This window comes from Bos grunniens, chromosome 9 (genome assembly GCF_055505025.1).
Source record: "Bos grunniens cultivar Pamir isolate PY7600 chromosome 9, Bosgru_T2T1.0, whole genome shotgun sequence".
Classification (NCBI taxonomy): domain Eukaryota; kingdom Metazoa; phylum Chordata; class Mammalia; order Artiodactyla; family Bovidae; genus Bos; species Bos grunniens.
This window is the reverse complement of record NC_141173.1, coordinates 52,388,565-52,395,422: the sequence shown is the minus strand read 5'-3', so window position 1 is coordinate 52,395,422 and position 6,858 is coordinate 52,388,565. Positions and strand designations below refer to the sequence as shown.

At 37.4% G+C, this 6,858-nt stretch overlaps 1 long non-coding RNA gene across 1 annotated transcript; it reads right to left on the bottom strand.

Annotated features, from left to right (window-relative positions):
- Positions 1-4,916: 4,916 nt before the first annotated feature.
- Positions 4,917-6,534, bottom strand: LOC147365960 (uncharacterized). The gene is made up of 2 exons (XR_015133086.1): positions 6,442-6,534; positions 4,917-5,129 (listed from the first exon to the last, which is right to left on the bottom strand). It is a non-coding gene; the product is annotated as an uncharacterized LOC147365960 (long non-coding RNA).
- Between the last annotated feature and the right edge of the window lie 324 nt (positions 6,535-6,858).

Genomic DNA, 6,858 nt, shown 5'->3' with positions numbered 1-6,858 from the left:
CCTTGGAGTCACTCTTAACTCATTTTTTTTCCCTCTTAAAACTCTACAAATGCTCTGGAAATCCTGGCTTTACTTTAAGAACATAGCCTAGATGCTCACCGCCATGTCGTCAGCTCCTCTGCTATCACCTCAGTCTAGGTGAAGATTAGCTCCTGCCCGGATTACAGTTCTAACCTCCTACTTGGTCTCCTTGTTGCCACCTTTGCCGCCCTGCAGTCTGTCTATCAGGGCAGGAACCAAGGTGATCTTACTGCCCTAAAATCTTTCCTATGCTTTCATCTCATTCAGATTAAAAACCCAAAGTCTTTGCAATTACCTATCTGGCTCCACTGCCCGTATTTGCTGCCCCTCTCTTCATGCCTTCTCTGACCTCATCTTCTCCTGTTGCCTGTCCCCCATGATCACTGGACACCATTGGCTGGAGCACGTGATGGCGGGTTCTTCAAGGCCTTTGTGCTTGCAATTCTCTCTGCCTGGAAGACTACTATTACTCCAGTTTCATGCACTTCCTTGAGGTCTTCAATCAAACTTCCCTGGCCACCTTATCTAAAATTGCAAAATATATAGCAAACATGCACACACACACACATGCACACTCAACACTTCCATATTGTTTTCTCCTTTGGTTTTTTTTCTTAATGAAGATTTCACTTATTTGTCATTTTCTTACTCTGTCTGACTCTACCATTGGATGGGAGGGGTCAGCAAACTACCATTCTGGGGCCAAATCCAGCTCCCCACCTCTTTCTAAGAAAAGTATTGGAAGATAGCTATACCCATTTATTTATGTATTGTCTATGGATGCTTTCCGATGGCCCCCAAAGCCAAAAATGCTTATTTTTCTAGCCCTTTGAAGAAAGGGCTTCTCTACTCTTGTGAATATAAGCTTCAGAGAAACATAGGCTTTTGTTTATTTTACTCTCCTCTTTGTCACTAAAGTCATAGAGTCATGTGTTAAAAATATTCTTCCTGGTAAATAAATGAAAAAAAATGAACAAATGATATATAACTGGTTCTATACTGTCAGGAACTTCACAGGTGAATGAATTTGAATTGGATTTCCATATGACTAGAGATCCACAGCAAACATTTTGGAGGGTCTTGCTGAAGATCTTTTTGTTGTTTTTTAACTAAATGATACAGTCATTTTCTCTATATCATTCATTCTAAGTAACGGGAGTCATTTCCTAGTGTTGACTTTAAATGAAATGTAAAGCAACTGGTGGAGGTACTGCTATTATGCCAACTTTATTGTTACAGAATCACACATATAATAGAGCCATTAAACAAGCCCTTTGAGAGCAGTTATTTAGGACTAAAACTGCCTTCAGGTGCCAGTCAAAATCACTTGTGTGTCCTTTCCAGGCCTGTTTTCATCCTATTACTCACCAAGTGAAAGACAAGAGCTAAACCATTTTGAACTTAAGATTATAGTAGGTATCGGTCATTTGAGTTCAGCCAAAAATATAGTACCTTTCTGGCCTTGCACTTTTAGGCAACAGAATAAGATATCACTTCCAAAGAAAAGATAAGGTTGAGAGTATTTTGTTTGATCTCTGGTAGCACTAGAGATTTCAGTAGTAAAACCAAAATCAATGCCTCCTTTCTTTCCCAGGGAACCATTCACAAAGGAATTGGCACATAGGACTCTTCTCTTTAGAAGGAGGGGTTGGGACTCTTTCAGGCAGAAGTGTTCCCCTCTTTTTATGTGACACCTGAATACTCCATTCAAAAAACATGGGTTTTTAGGCTAGACTGATTGATGGCAAAGATGACAATTCCTAGAGTCGTCTGCTAACTTGAGCTGAAAAATGTGCTTAGCTAACTGTCTTAAACATTTAAATATATAACTCACTAGCTGGAGTAAAGACCGCCGAGCTAAGATTGGGGTTTAATTGTTCACTGTTCAACATGATTTGTGAATAATTGCAGAACCATGGCAATTAAATTGTACTTTCTACAAAACAGGCAGCACATGCCTCCTGCTTTAGAGAGACCCACGTTTCTTTGCAGATTAGCAAACCTCTGTAATCTATTTGGATGTACAGGTGACATCTCTCTTTGAGTCTTTAGGACCCCAGGACCTCTGGGCTATGCACTATGTCATAAACCTGAATGATGAAAAACCAGCAGGGCTCCTTCAGCCTCTAATTGGAACTATTCAATGAGACAAAGAAACTGAGCAACTCTTTATTATTCAACTTAATGGTTTTGTTTTAAACATTCACAAATCATTCATCAGTACCATCTGAAAATGAAAAATGATAAGCACAGGGATATTTGGCAAATTGCACACGGTGTGTTACCCAAGAGTTGGTGTCGAGAGACAGAAGTGTTAGCGATGAAGTCATACCCTGGAGAGGATGCAAAGGGGACTTGTTCTTCAGTTCTGGCTGAATTCCCAGGTTTCGGCCAGTGCGAGTCTACCGGAATTAGTGATAATGTTTTCTGTCATGGTTGTAAAATACTTTCAGAGAAACATAAAGTTTTTATGAGAAGAATAGTAAAAGAGATGACTTCTTCTATGCCTCGGGGTTAGTATTTGTTCTTGTTGGCTCGTTTGTGGGTAGCAGAGATTGAGATGGGGAAATGAAGGCACGGTTTTGAGTTCCTCCTTGCTGGTGCTCAGTAAAAATAGTAGCTTCTAGATGGGCTTAATTGCTCAAAATTTAGAAACCCTGACAAGTCCCTACGTCACTAGATTGTAACATTGGCACTGACTGCTTTTATCTAAGCCACACACCCCATCACATTTTTCTCCCCGCTCTCCTTCTTTCCTCTTGTTTTCATAAGGATGATATAATTCTTTCTCTGATAGGTTTCCAGGTTTCAAGTATTATTTATTTAGAATAGCGTAATATAATATGTCAGTGAGGTTTAGAGACCTTCCCAAAGAATGGGAATGTTAGGATGCTCAACCCATATGCTGTCAAAAACTATTTTAAGTACCCTGTTTCATCAAGTAAATGCAGTTAGTTAAATTGAATTTGGAGGATTTTCTCTTCTTTGTGATGAACAGAGAATGATTATCATACCTGTGATACTCCCGACTTCCCTTTTGTAGGAGTAGAGGAGTCATTCTGATTGTAAAGTTTATTAGAGCTTTAAGCTGTCAGGTTATTACTGTCAGTTTCAAGAAAAGAAAGAGTTACTGATGTAAAATTAATTTATTGAATGGAATTGTTTTGCCCTCAGGGAATAACATCACCATTTAATTTAATTTCCCCATCATATTGTCTCATTTGCAGAGGAAAAAATAACTTTTCTTTTGAACAGAATAAAGTGCTTTATGCTGAATGGTGTGCTTCATCCCTACAGGTTTTACTTGTTCTAGATCATCAGTTGTCATAACAACATGATGTCTTGTGCAGTAACTCTTGCTTGCTGAATTTGGGAAAACAGTACTGATTTAGATCTTTGCTTATGAGAATGTGTTAGGAAGATTCAATAACGTTTGTAAAAGTTTTTCTCTGGTTACATGTCTTAGTGTCAAACATTTTCACTATTGATTCTCCTATACAAAAATATGTTTTTTAAAAAAGTGTATATAAATATTTATATATATATATTTTTTTTTTTTTTAAAAAGATTTGAAATCACAAATGTCCTTGTCACTAGCAGTGTTCCCAATGTTTGCTCAAAGACACCATTGTGTTCCATTGGGGTTCAGAACATAGGGACACTCGGTCTAGTCAGTGGGATTAAAAGGACAGACAAACACAAATGGCCCAGCATTTGATTCACTTTCGGTGGACAAGCCTGCAGAGATGAGGGAGGCAAAGGTGGGGACTTGAGGAAAACTATTCTATTGATGAAAGAAGCACTAAAACTCCTGTAGAGCCCTATTCTCAGAGGATGTTTCTTTACAGGCAGCAGTTAAGTGTCACACCAGAAAGTTCTATCATGTGTATATAGATCCAGAAAAATAAATAAACTAGGTGAGTTTCAATGTGAAATCCTTATGGACTTCATTCCTTCCTCCCTTTGTGGGTATTCACTTTAAGCAGCATCATCTCAAAATCTCATCTCTTCCTCCTCAAAATGAGCCATAATTGAAAATCAATATTCATTCAACAAACCCTTTTTTGAGTGCTTATTATTTGAAATGAGTAATATTTACCTCCACAGGTTGTAAAAAGATTCAGAGGGCACAATTTCTAACCTCTTGGAGTCTGCAATCATATAAGAAGGGCAATATAATTACACCAAGAACACTGGCACAGAATAGAACCTAGTAACAGAGCAGATGTCCAGGTCATTTAGGCATGGGTACAGCTTTATATGGGGGCTTCCCAGGTGGCACTAGTGGTAAAGAACCAACCCGCCAGTGCAGGAGATGCAGGAGACGCCAGTGCAGGAGATGCAGGAGACGTGAGTTCAATCCCTGGGTTGGGAAGATCTCCTGGAGGAGGGCATGGCAATCCACTCCAGTATTCCTGCCTCTCCCATGGACAGAGGAGCCTGGAGGGCTAGAGTCCATAGGGTCGCAAAGACTCTGGCACAACTAAAGTGACTTAGCACACACACACAGATGTATATATTATTAAAATATAGTATACTTCCAGGCAAGTTGGTAGATAAATGCTGTCCAAAGCCCCGCAAGTGCCCACCCCCATCCCAGCCACCCAACTCCTCTTCAGGGAGGACCTTTATTTTCCCAGCTTTTCCTCTAGCAACTGAACTGTTAAAAACCTGAGTGACAAGGGATCATGAAGGAATGCATTGAAGGTACTCTTTCTGATAGATGAGGATTCAGGTCTTAGATATTTTAAATATTATGTCTGATAAGGACTATTGAATCTGTAAAAGTTTGGAGCACATGAACCTGCCACCTTTGTCCCTCAAGAGCAGTCACATATCAGCAGTCTTCATATTGTTCATTCTATGCAAATCAGATGTTAAAGACATTCAGAGGAGAGAGTTATTACATCTTGTATTTAAAAGGCATCTCAATTCTAACTTGGTGGCACTCACATTTCAGCATGCCTCAGAGTCACTGTGAGGCTTGGTGAGACACAGCTTGCAGAAGGCTGGGCTGGGGCCTGAGAACTCCCATTTCTGACAAGGTTCCCAGGTGTTGCTGCTGCTAGAGCAGGAATGACTGCAAGCACAGCTGCTTTCTCTTCTTCCTAGGATAAAGTGTTTTTATTATATAGTTCCTATAAACCAACTAGAAAGAGATTTTATATATAAGGTAGACCACCAACAAGGACCTACCATATAGCATAGGGAACTATATTCAATATTTTGTAATAACCTGTAAGGGAAAAATAATCTGAAAAGAATATACCTAGTTGGCCAAAAAGTTGCTTTGAGTTTTTCTGTAATATCTTACGTGAAAACCCAAATGAACTTTTTGGCCAACCCTGTGTGTGTGTGTGTGTGTGTGTGTGTGTGTATAACTGAATCAATGTGCTGGACACCTGAAACTAACACAATATTGCAAATCAATTATATTTCAATTAAAAGATTTTTTAAAAGAAAAACAAAAGATAAGTCTCTCAGTCTAAAAAATTGCAAAGATGCTAAACTGGAAAACCACAAAAGCAAAATATGTATGGACAATTAATATAAAAAAATCAAAATCACTGGTTATCAAAGACATGTAAATTAAAGAAACAGAGTACCACTTTTGAATATTCAATAGTAAGATGGGAAAATATTATTAATACTCAACATTGCGGAAGTTAGAGTGAAATGGATGCTCTCGTAAACTGCTAGTGGAATTATAAATTGCTAAAAACCTTTCTAAAAGGTAATTTGGCAGCATGTATCAAAAATCTCTATAATACTTATGCTCTTTGCTCAAATAGTTCTACATCTAGAAATTACTGCCAAGGATCTCATCAGAGTTGTATACTAAGATTTATGTATGAATGCTCATCAGAGCATTATTTATAATAAAAATCAGAACTAACCAACCTAAATATTTAACACATAAGATCCCTAGGGGCGAATATTGCAGACTATTAAGAAAAAGTTTCCTAAAGATTATTCTTAAACAGGAAAAAAGAAAAAAGCTGGACATAGAGTCATAAATACAGCAAACTCCAGCTTATGCATAAACTTTCACACATGTAGTGTGTATATCCATAGATATAGAGAAGAAATCCTGGAAACATTTAGAATTGAAATGTAAACCACAGTTACCTCTGTCTGATGAGATTACGAGAGATTTTTAATTTTCTTATACATTTCTGCATTTTCCAAACTCCTAACGATGAATTTTGTGAAGAGAAGTAAACTGGTACTATGCTTCAAAGGTTCATTGCTGTTAAGAGTAAGTCAGTAAAATTTTCTGGTTAAAATGTCTTGACTCCCTGACCTAGTAATTGCACTCCTAGGAAGATAATCTATGAAAATAATCAGACATACATACCAAGTTTCATGTATTGGAAATTCTCATTGTAGCAGTATTTATAATAAAACTTACAACCTTACCAAATGTTCTTCAGTTGAAGAATGAACGTTTATCCATAACATAGAATTCTAAGTAAGCATCTGAAAGGACATGCTGTTGAAGATTAATGACCTAGAAAAATGATCATTGTCTAATGTTAGGTAAAAAAGGAAAAATACAAACTGTGTACAATATGAACCTACCTTTGAAAAGTGCACATAAATATGCAAAGAAGATTTAAAGGAAGTGCATCCACTTGTTAACACTTTCTCTTACAATGGATGATTTTTTTTCTTATTTATTTTTTCCAATAGTCTTAAATTTTTTTAATAAATGCTTAGTATTCCTAAAAGTGTTTTTAAAGGTGTATTAAAAATAAGACTGTCAGCTTTACCAATATCAAAGCTCCTTCCCTAAAGTTCTCATTGTTCTCACAACCATTTATGCTGCCATTTTTA